Source organism: Chelonia mydas, chromosome 2 (assembly GCF_015237465.2).
Source record: "Chelonia mydas isolate rCheMyd1 chromosome 2, rCheMyd1.pri.v2, whole genome shotgun sequence".
NCBI lineage: Eukaryota > Metazoa > Chordata > Testudines > Cheloniidae > Chelonia > Chelonia mydas.
This window is the reverse complement of record NC_057850.1, coordinates 19,762,046-19,776,437: the sequence shown is the minus strand read 5'-3', so window position 1 is coordinate 19,776,437 and position 14,392 is coordinate 19,762,046. Positions and strand designations below refer to the sequence as shown.

Genomic DNA, 14,392 nt, shown 5'->3' with positions numbered 1-14,392 from the left:
ACGCTTGATTTCTATCCTATTCTCTAAAAGGTTCTTATATCATGCTTCTCACCCCAGTATCCGAGTGTCTTCCCATAGTAGCAAGCAATGTGACAGCACAAATGCCATGTGTTTGTTTGTTCTCAACGTCTGGTCCTTGGGATTTGTTTCAGACCCATCTCTGGGTTAATATTTATAACATATGGGTAAAAATCATGCAATGCACCAGTAATATTTTATATACAGTTGTTCAAAGGTATATTTAAAAAAAACGAAAATAGGCTGAAATTAAAATGGAACCGTATCCCATAGCAATTAATGTGCCAGCTCTGTGCTACCCACTACTCGAGCGGGCAAAAGAGCTGCTTCCAACAACTAGGCCAACCTGCTAATTATCTGCACATAAATTATTTTAAACTTCCAGACAATCTCATTGCATTCTGCCAGGTTCCCTGTAGCTTATTATTTCAGGACTTGGCCCTGACAGGCTGTGGCATGATATAATTCAGAGCGACACTACCAAATGTGCTGTAACACAATGTGAAGCAGGGAAAAAAAACACTCTCAGCACGTCATTATTTCAGATAGCAGAACTGCAGGCAAAGTCTGACTTTTATTAACTATGACCACGCATATCTGGTGGATCAACTATTCAAATGCTGATGATCATTTAAAATGAGGAAGGTTATTTAGCTTAGGGTTTCTCAACTTGTTTGATACCAGGGACTGGCTTGCTGCCTTCCTAAACTGTGTCAGGGAGATTTCCGGGACCAGCACTGGTCCACACACTGGTTGTTGAGAAACACTGGTCTAGTGGCTAGAGCAGAGGTCTGAGTTTAGTTCTAGGTTCTAATACTGACTCATAATGACCTTAAGCAACTCACCTAACCTCACTGCGCCTCAGTTTCCTATCTGTAAAGTTCAGATAAAACACCTCCCAGGGGTGTTGCAAGGCTTGATTCATTAACACTGCTAATGTCGCTGAGCTCTAGGAATAAAACATGCTATTTAAGTGCTAAGAATTCTGATGTGTCGCCCCTACCCCCTTTCCCTTTTAACTCCTGATATGCACATGTGGCTCTCTCCTTCTCAACCCTTACAATATTGACCTGGCCTGGAGGTTTCTCCCACATCTCCATTAGTTCTGGGGATCACAAGCAACAGAACCGGTGGGATGGAACTGGGGTTCTGTGGGTGTAGGAAAGTTATAGCATCCTCCCCAAATTAAATCATTTCCTTATCTTATTCCTTCTCTCACCTCCCTTGTTCCTCACTCCCGTCTCCCCAGTGTTGGCGTTCTTACAGAAAATCCCTCTACTCCCAAATAAAATATCCTACTGCTGGAACCCATCTTCTGGGCCCTTCTTTAGACCAGCTAGTTGGAGACGATCAAAATATTAGGAATCCCTGCACTCATGTACAACATTCTCATTCAAATACACCATTGTCCAAACTCCACCCGAAGGACAGAACCTACCTTTGGTATTTAGGAAGAATGTCATGTGACCACTTCAACCCTACAGGACAATCTGGGAGAATATCATATTTGTGCTTGAAAAAAAATTGAAAACCAAGGTCTTCCTACTCAGTGGTTGTGGAGATATGGATATATGAAATTTCCAGGTTGGGCTAAAAGTTCATTTCCTGCTGATCACTGGAATGTTTTCAGATATATCAGGCCAGTTCTTCCATCAGAGCTTCATTATGTTTATTCCTATCCGTAACTACTAGTAGGTGCTACTAAATGCAGACAATGCACCACTCAGCCAATAGACCAAAAGAGATTTTGCACCAATCAGGGGGCCCACAGAGGTTTTTAGGATTCCAGGGCAAAATCTGAAACTGAGACCCCCACACACCCTTCCAAAAATTGTCTCTGAGGAGACACCTGATATTGGAGAGTGAGCCTGCCCCACACTCACACCACAGTGGTGGCTCGGCTCCTGTCCCGCAGGCCTGGACCCAGCTCCCTGCTCCAGGCATTGTGACCTGGCACACAGGATTGTAGCAACATTCAGGTTTGGCCCGGATGCCCCTCCAGCATGAAGGAGAGGCAGCTGAGCCAAATTGCAGGGTCATGCTATGACCCCACATGCCGCTTCACAACAACGTTCCGTTTGGGGGTGTTCCTAAAAGGGGAGGGCTGGGGCAAACTGTCCCTTTTGCTCCTCCAGCCCCGGGCTGCCCTGGTGCCAATGTACAAAAACAGAGAGATTAGATGGCTCAGGACCTTGGCAAAGGGAGCGGGTTCCTTACAGCTACAGGGAACCAATTCAGCTAAGTGCAGTGAAGTTCAGTAATGATCAAAAGTCACCTCGGACTGGTAGTGTTAATCTAATTCTGAATGGGTAGGTAACTTAGCCAAGGTCATAGAACAAGCTATTGGCAAGGCAAGGAACAGAACCCAGGTCTCCCAGCCTGTGTCCTTTGCCCTTACTCAGGCAGAATGCTCACTAGCAATGCCAGCATAAAGACTTCAGGATAGTAGTAGTTGTCTCTGATAACACCAGCAATAATAATGGAGATAAAAACAAACCAACACCCTACACCTGGCTGCCCCAAATTATTAGGAAATTTGGAGCCAGATCTTGACTTGAATCCAAATTTTATAGCTCAGTCACAAAAAGCTACAAAATAACACTTAATAATAGGGAAACTAATGCAAATGTTATAGCATTACAGAATTAGAAGCAGTGTACAAAAGCCAAACATTTGTATTTAAATAGAAAGCACATTGAAAATATACTTACCGTACTATTATATGGGTACAGCATGTATGTAGCTACGGATACAAATGCACTATAAGGCCAAAAGCAGCATCTATTCTGCATATCAAAGTGGGGTATCAGAAGTATTATTATTTGAAAATATTTTTGGGGAAGCACATGCAACTAGAATTTGAATTATATTGGAAACTCTCTCAGTGGATATTTTGTTACAAATCAAAACTAATATGCTAAACACAATATAATTTAACCCCTTCAAATTTAAAAAATATTTTGCAGTATTCAGATATTGCATCCATCAAGGAAAAAGAAGGTTAAACCAGCTGTTCATTAGCTTCCTCCGAATCAGAAGCAGGAATTCAGCAAGCTCTTTAGATTCAATGTTCTCTCTTTCGCCTTTATGTACATGGCTTCTCAATCCCTTGCTATGTTTCTTTTCCCTGCGTATTGCAGGAAAGAACTGTGAAACTCTTTAATTTAACAATATGTTCTTTGTCCTGCAACTGTTCCTGTTTTGCAAGCACACAGATTATATGCATGGGCCTGTAGGAATAGTAGAAGAGTTAATAAGGGAAGGGCTTGGCATGCCTTCACCATGTTCAAATTCTACAGTCAAGTCCAAACAAGAAAGTTTTATATCTCCTATGATTCCCAGTCCTCACTAAAATATGCAAAATGTCACTACTGGGAATTATTCCTATTTCCCAGTGAGCTGTAAGACCAGTTTCTAGTTAGCCATGTGTCGTTGCGCTGTGCTTTGTTTATAGTTTATGCCATTTATTTTCCCAGGCATATGAGGTTTTCAAGAGACACACAGTTCCCTTTGCCTTTTAAAAGATACATAGGTGCAATTTCAATTTGTATTAAGCCCTTAACACAGCATGAATGGGAGAACCATAGAGGGAGTTACACCAAACAATGCTATTAGTCCCCCAGGTTAGCAATCCATCAGCAGGGTTTGTAACTTTTTTGTGATGCACACTCGATAAGAGCTTTGTGCCTTGGGAAAAGCCAGGAATTCACTTTGTGAACTGCATCGCAATGCATGCTCCCCACAGCAAGGCTTCCCAGGCTGAGGTACTATTCTAAAAGATGGCTGGGAAGAATTAATTATTCTGTTCATGATGCAAGGGCCAGAGCAGAATCCATCTGGTTCCCTAGAGGATGTGTAGCTGGGACAAAAGGAAGTAGGGAAAAAATATTTTCATCAAGGAAGTAAGCAGATGACACTCTGAATATGCATAGGGGAAGGCCTGTAGAGTAAGATGGAAACATTTTTGTGTAGTCACTTTTCAGAGAAGAAATGCCCTTCCCCTGGAGCTTAACTAGACTTTAAAAGGAGTACCGTGCTTGCAGGTTCACTGAGCTGGGTCTGGAGATGGAGTTTAAAAGGGCATTTTCTAACCTGTACAAGCTGCCTAGTGATGGTAGAAATTCCAAAGATTTGGAGATCAGGCTCACATCAGAGATGAGTCCAAAAGTCTGGTTATGTGTTCACACCTCTGGAACTTAAGTTGAAAATCTTCAGCTGGAAATTTAACAGGAGCAAGCGTTCTCTTGAGACTTCTGACAAGTCCCACCCCACCCAGAAACGAGAAGCGAGCAAGCATATCCAAACACTTTAGAGCAATAAAAAGTTGAGTTTCAGTCTAAAAATAGGGGATAATTCGGAGTACTCTATATATGGTAGCATATAGCAGCTTCAACCAAAGTAAGAGACCAAATGTAGTAAGAGTCAGTCCCTGCCCCAGAGAACATACCATCTAGGCAGGCAATGCGTGGGAAGAGAAATAGTAAGTGCCTTGACCAAGGTCACAGAGCAGGTCAGTGGCAAAGATGGGAATACAACCTAGGATTCTGGCTCCCAGCCTAGGGCCTTAACTACTAGATACACTGCCTCTCCAGGTAGATTACTTTCCTCTTCAAATCAATTTACCTTCTCCCGAATCATCTGAGCATCCTCCTTTTGTCCAGAGTTGGTCAGGAACCAAAATTTCTGTTCCACAGAAAATTACATTTCCAACTAAACATTTTGAACTTTCCCATAGAAAAATTTAATAAAAAATTGACACATTTCCCTGAAACTTTTCAATTTTGACAAGACTGCATTTTTCAACTAAAAACCGTTGGTTAAAAATTTTTCAACCAGCTCTAATTTGTCACCATAATTATTAATTAAATTTGCTGGGGTCTTTTACAGGGATACAGGAACCACCAACTACTGAAACCTTGAAGAACACATATTTAGAGCACAGAATGCTTAACATTGATTCTGTTTTCTAAAAATCACTCCCATGCTCTCAAATAACTCTCCCAGGAGGGACAGCCAGGAAATGGGACTGTCCTAGAGAAAATAGGACAGCTGGTCACTTTAACACAATGGCTAGTGGCTAGTAGCAGGCAGGGAAGCCCTCATTACACGAGCCTAGGAGCAGGGGCAGCTGTGGGGGAGTGCTGTTTCCCCAAGCCAGGGAGAAGGGAGCCTAATTTGCTTTTTAGCAAAATGGGGGAGCTGTTCTACCTTGCTGTAAGAGCAAATCCTGCTCATCATCAAAACTTTCTCCAGGAGATTGCAAAGGCAGCAAAACTAGTGTCCAGTTCAGGTCTTCACAATTCAAGAAGGATGTTGACAAATGGAGAGGGTTCAGAGAAGAGCCATGAGAATGATTAAAGGATTAGAAAACGTGCCATATGGTGATTTAGGAGCTCAGACTATTTAGCTTAAAAAGAAAAGGTTAAGGGTGGACTTGATTAGTCTATGAGTACCTACATGGGGCACAAATATTTAATAATGGGCTCCCAGTCTACCCAGGGGTGAAAGTAACTTAAGGGACTTACCGGTACACAGGGCCGGGGTTCTGAGCGGGGGCCTTGGGCGGAAGGGGTGGGGCCTTTAAATCCCAGGACCCTTTAAATCGCCGCCACTACCCTCGGGCTCCGGCAGCGATTTAAAGGGCCTGGGGCTCTGGCTGAGTTGCAGCGGCCAGGAGCCCAGGGCCCTTTTAAATTGCCCACATGGGGAAGCTGCCCACTGCCAGTACAGTCGGCTGTGTACCGGCTCTTGCTGGCACGCCGTACCAGACTGTACTGGCTTACTTTCACCTCTGAATCTACCAGAGAAAGGTCCAGGGGTGAAAGTCAGTTAGAGGACTTACCGGTACACCACAGTCCTGAGCAGGGGGCGTGGCCTCAACTGGAAGAGGCGTGGCCTTAACCGGAAGAGGCAGGGCCTTAAATCCCCGGGCCCTTTAAATCTTGATTTAAAGGGCCAGGGCTCCAGCTGCGGTAGTGGTGGCTGGGAGCCCGGGGCCCTTTAAATCACCCCCAAGCTACCAGCTGCAGAGGAGGCTGGGAACTCTGGGGCTCAGGGGTGATTTAAAGGGCCCAGGCTCCAGCTGCCGCTACCACAGCGGAGCCCCGGGCCCTTTAAATCACTGAGGAGCCCTGGGGGCTCCCGGCTGCTACTGCTACCCCGGGGCTCTGGGCTATGGCAGAGCTTTAAAGGGCCTGGGGCTTCGCTGTGGTAGCGGCTGCCAGAGCCCCGAGCCCTTTAAATCCCCACCTGAGCCCTGCTGCCCAAGCCCTGGGGTAGCGGCGGCCAGGCTCCGTCAGGGATTTAAAGGGCCGTGGGGCTCCAGCCGCCGCTACCGCCCCGGCCCTTTAAATCTCCACCTGAGCCCTGCTGCCAAAGCCAAAGCCAGAGCTCCGGGGCCCTTTAAATCGCCACCAGAACCCCGCCGCTGCTGCCCCAGGGCTTTGGCAGCAGGGCTCAGGTGGAGATTTAAAGGGCCGGGGCGGTAGCCACGGCTGGAACTCCAGCACCCTTTAAATCCCCGCCGCAGCCCCGCCACTGCTACCCCAGGGCTTTAAATTGCCCTCTGGGAAAGACAGTCCCGGTACGGCGCACCGGCTCTTACCGGTAAGCCATACCGGGGCATACCAGCTTACTTTCATGTCTGGAAAGGTCTAACACAATCCAGCGGCTGGAAGTTGAAACTAGGCACATTCAGACTGGAAATAAGGCATATATTTTTGACAGTGAGAGCAATTAACCATTGGAGCAATTTATCGAGGGTTGTGGCGGATTCTCCATCACTGGCCATTTTTAAAATCAAGATTAGAGGTTTCTCTAAAAGATCTGCTCTAGGGACTGCTGTGGGGAAATTCTATGGCATGGAGGTCAGACTGGATGATCCCACAATAGTCCCTTCTGGCCTTGGAATCTAGGAATCTATGAGTGGGCTTCTACTCTGAGGAGGGGGTGTGAGAGGAAAGGGGACTGGTGAGGGAGGGAACAGCTCAAGAATCCTGTGTGCTTGTTCTCCAGGGCCTCTAGCCACTAGCAAGCAAAGCAAAGCGTCTCAGAGGTGGTTCTAAAGCCAGCTCACCTCCCTCCTCACAGTGTGCATGTGTGAGGAGGTAAGGGGAGTGGGGGTGGGGACGTCGAAGGAGATGCATGGCTGCTATGGAGGTTACAGCAACAGGGTGGTTCTGCTAATCCTCTGCCGGCTGGAGAGAAGGATTTTCTCCCCACCCCTGAAAAGCTAAGCCTCTTCCCCTTGGGTTTGGCAGGGGATGTGTATTTGCCACACAACGCATCCTAGAAAACTCCAAACAGCAGGATCTCCAGGCAGTGTCTTCCATGTTGCTAAAGCCACCTACTTCAACTGCTCCACTATTTTGCCATAGGTTGTCTAGGGTCATGAAACCTAACGCCTCCCAAAAGGCTATATCTTCTTCTTCCTACCCTTTTTAGATTCCTTCACTCCAGGGCCCACAGCAGATGGCGGAAGGCTACAACATCTCTGCCTGCTAATCCTGCAACACCAACCATTGTTCTTCAGTGGTGTTTAGTTAGCTAGAATTCCTCTTTCAAAGTTCATTGTTTCCTTCCCCAGAAAGTATCTTTTCCACACAGGGGCATGCACAAGTGAGGGCAAGCAGGGGCCCTCCTCCCCCCCAATATTCATCTAAAAAAAGATGTATTTCTGCTCCAGCCCTGGACCCAGCCTCGGTCACTGCCCCAGCCACCAGCCACTGCTCTAACATGCCCCTCCAAAAGTGGTCAAATTTAAATTCCTGCGCACACTCCTCTGGCTCCACAGATCAATTCATTGGCTCAGAGCAGCGCAAGATATGAATGGGCTGCTTCCATGAGACTTTGTCCTTTCACTCCTTACTATTTAACCACAGCCCTTGGAGTGCAGCAGTCCCTATGTGATCATTATGTACTATAACGAGCCCCAATGTGGTAAGAGCAATGCTCAGCATCACAGCTGCACAGAACCAGCAACATGCCCATTAATAACAACATTTCTAAGAAATTCCGTATAAATTTACTTTGGTCTGAAATTCAGGTCCCAAGTTCTTCATAATTTAAGTATTCTTCCTCTATTCATAATGAAAACATTGTGCTTTTCGTCTGAAAGGGTGATTGAAAAGGGATTAGGCAAATGCCAGACAGACACATGGAGCTATCGGCTTATATTCTCTAAGACTATAAAGAACGGGCCCTGAGTTACAGCACCCTGCGTATTAATTGTGCTTACCCAGCAGGTCCAACTGAGTTCTGGCACCTGCAGTTCTTCCCCTTGGGAGTCTATGGCCAGTGGTGAATATAGTGACCAGACAGCACTGGAATGGGTTACCTAGGGCGGTGGTGGAATCTCCATCCTTAGAGGTTTTTAAGGCCCAGCTTGACAAACCCCTGGCTGGGATGATTTAGTTGGAGTTGGTCCTGCTTTGAGCAGGGGGTTGGACTAGATGACCTCCTGAGGTGTCTTGCAACCCTAATATTCTATGATTCTATGACAGCCTTCTTAAGTCACAGCAGTGTTTATGAAACATAAGAAACAAAGTATTTTGAGAAATAAGGATTTTAAAACAACAGTCTATGCACGTCTATCTTATATAAAGACTTCCCATCCCCTGGTGTTAACTTAGGCAGCCCTAACTTCTCCAGACACCACAGTGGGTGTCTGCATCTCAGTCTCGTTGAACAACTCCCTCCCTCTCTTAAGAGCGTGTTCCTTTTAAAACCTGTCAGAGTTCTTTTGCTCTATGGTTCTCAGGTCTTTTTCCATCCTGGCATTGTCTCTTAACAATCCTAAAGTGTTTGCAAAGAAGTGGTTTATCTTGAGCTATTCTTTCCTTTCTTGTTTGTTCCCTCCCCCCAACACACACTTATTTAACATACACCAATATAATCATACAGCAAACATCCCCATAAGCAGGTCAAAATACAGTATTCATAAATGACTACAAAGGCCCTCAAAATCCACCACAGAGGGGTGCTGTGCAAATGCAGAGCAAGAGGCCATTCCTGCTTCGAAGAGCTTACCATCCGAATAGATCAGAGAGACAAAGTGCGAGAGAAAGGGCAAGCATGGTTTCTGCACATTCATTGATGTGCTCCAAATTTCAGACCATAGAAATCATAGGGCTGGAAGGGACCTTAAGAGTCAATCCCCCCATGCTGAGGGAGGAATAAATATACCATAAAGTGGTGCTTTTAGGTTGAGAGTTGCCTGGAGGCTTAGGAAATTCTGCAGCACCTCCAAAAGCATTGTGATGTCCTAGATTTACATTTTTACTCCTGACTGTGGGCAGGGTGAGGCCATCTGGGAAGGGCTCGGTGGACAGTTCAGGGAGAAATACAAACCCTCCCTGTATAAATTCACTAGACTAACTCCTAAACTCCTTGGCTTGAAAGTTCCTGAGCTGTATTATAGTGTGATGCTGTTTAGGATGTGATGTCATCCCATTGCACTGTGGCATCCATGACACTTCCCCAGAGATGCTTGTGCTCCTAGCCACCCACCCTCGAAGCACAGCTGGCAGGAACAAGCTTGGCAGAATGAGGAAGTAGCTGGTTAAAATGAGCTCGGAGTTCCAGGAAGCCAAACCCAGATAATAAGGAGAAAGGGGTCAGTAGCTTCCCGTCATCACTTCAGGTTGGGGAGCTCACCAACACTGGCATTTGCTGAATATTCTGGGCCAAAGTGATCCGGGGGGTTAGCCCACTGGCCACTGTTTTAAAAAAATGGAAACTGGTAAATGGAAATGGAAAGTGACAAAAACTTACCCTGCTTGTAAGCAGAGACTTCTGCCTTTTGTGTAGACCAATATTGTCTCATGGTTTCCTTGTACATCTCCATCTGCCTGTTTCCAGCTATTGCCGTTTGTCCTACACTTAAGACAAGAGGCAAGTTCTTTGGGGCAGGGATCATCTTTGTATTCTGTGTTTGTACAGCCCCTAGCACAATGGGGTCCTGATCCATGACCAGGGCTCCTAGGCACTATGGTAATACAAATAATAAATAATAATACTTCAAGGTACAGGTTCTGTTTAATGTTTATAATAAACTGACATACAGAATTAAGAATGACAATCACTCACCTCCAATTGGCAATCTGTAAGACCCCATTAAAATCACAGGGGTTGCATGAATGTATTAGAGCAGAATCTGGCTCATTGAGCCCAGTGGTGACAGCACAAAAAGACTGCATTCCTTCCTCTGTTACAAAGATGCAACCCTATGATATGGCCCCCAGCATCTAAAATCACCCCGAGGGTCACATTAGACTTAAGTGCAAATGGTGTTATAGATTTTTGCTTTCAATCACACCCCTAGCGTTTTGGTTTGCATGTGTATTTCTGAGAATGAGCAATCTAATATATATTTGTAGGTGTTCATGCAATAATGGGATTTGATCCTGCTTCCCCCGGAGTCAGATGAAACTCCCATTGACATAATAGGGAGCAGGTTTGGGGCGATTATTGCCTTGTTGATTTCCTGCTAGCATGTTATTGGGTTCCTATGGATTTGCAGCCTGGAAAATATTGCATTTAACTACAGAAAAAGACAAAGTGCAGTCAATGTTTGTTCGTCTGTGATGGATTTCCACTGTATTGATTTTTCCTACTCTCCTCCTTAGCTTTAGGTGTATTCAGAAAGTAACTTTGGTGAAACCTTTCATTACTCCCTAACCAATATTCTTTTCCATTTTATGAACAAATTAACAACAAATAACTAACTTCCTTCCAATCCCACAAAACACTCACAAGCCAGAGGTGATGCCGCAGGCAGTTCTAGGAAAGATGTCTTTATTAAACATGTCGAGAATATTTCTGTCTGGAAAATATTTTGTCTAAATGATTTTCTGATGAAAAATGCCCTTATTGCAAAACTTCCACAACCATTTTTGATGTTTCATCCCAATTTGGGACACGTTTTTTTTTTTTAAATGAAAAAAGTTTTTGCAGAAAGGAATTCCCTATTTGGCTGGCTCTAGTTGAGAATCTAGCATTACATGCTGGGGCTTTAAAGTGTGTTCTAGTTGCCTGACATATTCCTCCCACCCCCACCCCATCACTTGCATTCCTAAACCCCCGTGACCCACTGAACAAGATCCCTCCTGAAACTCTACCCTCTTGCTCCACTTTCACATACCACCCTGCAAATACTGCCTTCTGTACCATTTACATGACAACCTGGCAGGAGCCACCCCCTTGCTGAATACCTGATAGAACTGCTAAGCTCTTCTGTATTCATAATGGTGGCGAACTCTTTAACTTCCCCCAGGAAACCCAATTGATGAAGCTGGTATTTTTACAAAAAACTAAAGAAATCTTTAACTGCCGCCAAAGCACTCAGTTCAGAGTCCAATAACGGGAGCAGAGAGAAATTCAGAGGTGTATAATAAACAAATGGTAAAAAGACATACAAGCGGATGAGATCCAAGGTGGTTCAAGTTCTGATGGCAGGTCAAAGCAGCAGTGAGAAATTCAGGGAGGCCATGCAAGGAGCAGCAGGGGACAAGGCTCCTACACCAACAGTATCAAGATTGGATGAAGGAACAAAGAGGCAGATGGTGCTCCCACTTAGGGATAAATTGCACCCATTTTGGCAAAGCTCTGCACTGCAGGCTGTACCAGCCCGGAAGGGAGCTGGGTGGGCCGGGGAGGGGGGAGATTAGGGATGGATTGTACACAATTCTCCATGATTGCCCTGGAATACAGGGAATCTATGGAGCCTTCTCCTTGCAGTGCACCCAACCCTCTCTCTGGGTCACGGCAGGGGGCTGGCATGTTCCTGTCTTCTCCAGGACACCCCTTCCCTCTGTCTTGGGAATGGACTCTCCCACGCTTGGGGTCTTGAATTCTTGGAGTCTTTCCAATCACTTAATGGGATTTGGGTCAGACTCTTCATTTCTAATGAGAGGTGCTACCTGTTAAGCAATGAAGAACTGAGCAGGGAAAAATAAGAAACAAACGACAAACAGCAATGAGCCCAGGGGGGGTAGCAGCTGTCTAAATGAGGGGAGAGGCATGCAGAAAGTTAGGATCCTATGGTAATTTGCAACTGATAGAATATATCCTTAGCCAACCCCAGTTTAACCCAGATTTCTTCTAGAACAAAACCTCTCTACAGTATTGTCAACTCCAGGTGATGCTGTAAAGTCATCAGGTTTAATGCAGATTGTGTAATGGGGTTGCATAAGATAACTTCCACGGAGTCAGCTTTTTCTGAGGTGTTATGTATGTGTCAGGTTAATTTGAGCTAGATGAAAGATGGATTTTTTTTAAGAGCACACAGCTCCTGTAATATTAAATGCTAACATCTACCAGATTGGTCATTAATAAGGTGTAATTGTATATAATAAGGGGTGTATGAAACACTTAAATAAAGTACCAGGGAGAGCCAGGGCACTGTCATCCAGCAGTGTCAGAAATGTAAACTTGACGCAACCAAACAAATGCTGACAAATGTATTAAGAGATATAAAAACTTTGCTGAGGGATGAGAACAATCTTGGTTACATCTGAAATGTGTCTAATGGTAAGAGACACTCGGGGACATTAATGAATCTCTTCCTTCCATATAATGGAATTTTGGGGATGATGATGAGAGGTAAGATTCTGAGGAGGGCAACCCAGGAGAAAATTAAGACTGAAGGGAATGGGAGACAGCTTGAATGGTCCAGAGGGATAGAGTTCATTTGCAAGCCAGAAGGGCTTCAAGTGCCTTGTACATGAGGTAAAAACCTTGCTGCATCCCTCTATGAGAGGCTAAATAATACAGCCGTAGGGAAGGTTGGCCCAAGGCACTATTCTGCCATGATCGCTTAGGGGGAGATCCTCAAAGGCACAAAGGGCAGACAGGCAGACAGCCTCCCCCCACCTCAACTAAAGGTCAATGGAAGTTGAGTGTTGTGACACTTCCCAGGGTACCCAAGGTTGTGAGGCACCTCACTACCACCTGCCCTTAGCATGAGGAAGACTTGTCTGTAACTACCGTGGGTCAGCACCCCAGCTCCACCGGCCCTGGGGAACACAAGCACTCCCCTCTAGGCCTGCGCAGGTCCCACTGTCCCTCTGCAGGTTAGCAACAGGCACACTCCAGTCGCTGTTCCATTGGACACTAGTAGTAGTCACAGATTCACAGCTTTCAAAAAGACAGTATCCCCAGCCTACAGATTTCGCCTCAGATCACCATTCTGCTTAACACACAGTGCTTAGATATGTTTACAGTGAAAACAAGTAGGGGTTATTGAAGAGAGAGAAGAAATTCAATGATAGCAAGTAGAAGTATTGGAAACAAATTGCTGCATATAAAATTATAACACACATTTTAGAGCCTAGTCTTAATTAACAAGACACTCTTATGTCTGAAGCATTACTCACCTGCACTTTCCAGCCAGGCTATGATCGTCCATTCATGAGACAATCACACTGTCAGCGTGCCTCGTCTGGGAATGGCCCAGGGTTTGCATCCCCAGATATTTCAGAAAAATCCACTGTCCTTATTCATAAGCAGCAACCTGCTGGTTGTTTTTTTCCTGCATACTCTTTTTTTTGTAGCTTTCACCATCTTTTAATCAGTATCTGGCTCAGTGTCCAAATAGGCCTCCACTGGGAAGCAGACAACACACAATCCACCTATAACCACACAGGGAGATAGGTGTCAGTTACCGTCTGCCTGAAAGGAACCTGTCTGAGGTACTTCACCTCCTGGTGACCCATCTTACCTCAAGAATATAATTTTCTATAGATACATAACTTCTTAAGTAGTATCTGTATGTACATTTTGCAACAATTATGACAACCAGTGGGCTACTGGCTCTCAGTAGAGATCTCACATGCAGCCCTACTATGTATACACCTGACGCAGGAGATCCATGTAAAACTTTATGCATCCCCTGTGCCTTCTGACAGTTGGCATCGAGAGGCCCCTGGGTCACAGGTGTCTAGCTACTGTTCGTGCCTTTGACAAGCTCCTCCTGGAGGCGTTTGTGGGAGAGTCTTGAGGTTTTTTCCCAATCTATGTGAACTGAGAGAACAGTTCATGTAAGTGATGGATATTTGGCCAAGGTCTTTCAGAGGAGCATGCCTGCAGTGCCAAGGGGTCTGAGGGCAATATACATTTGTAAGGTTGCAGTTCTACTCGTCAGCCACAATGGAGTCTCCCCATCATGCACATTTATCAAAGAGGGATGCCAGCTGTGACAGGTCAGAACTGGGTTCAATAGAACATAATTAAAGAGGAGAGAACAGATTACATTAAAGAGAGATTAAAATAACTAAGTCCCTCAGAAAGATCCACCCTGGTCCTCTCACCTGGCTGACATCTTTTCTTCACAGAATCACAGAAATGTAGGACTGGAAGGGACATTTAGTCATTTAGT

At 45.2% G+C, this 14,392-nt stretch overlaps 1 long non-coding RNA gene across 2 annotated transcripts in view; it reads right to left on the bottom strand.

Annotated features, from left to right (window-relative positions):
• LOC114018507 overlaps positions 1–11,585 on the bottom strand; it is a 51,453-nt gene extending 39,868 nt beyond the window's left edge. Inside the window, exon 1 of one of the 2 annotated variants that reach the window (XR_006288355.1) lies at positions 11,433–11,585. This is a non-coding gene — a long non-coding RNA (uncharacterized LOC114018507). The remainder of the gene's footprint in view (positions 1–11,432) is intronic. The other variant, XR_006288354.1, reaches the window with a different exon arrangement.
• Positions 11,586–14,392: the final 2,807 nt, after the last annotated feature.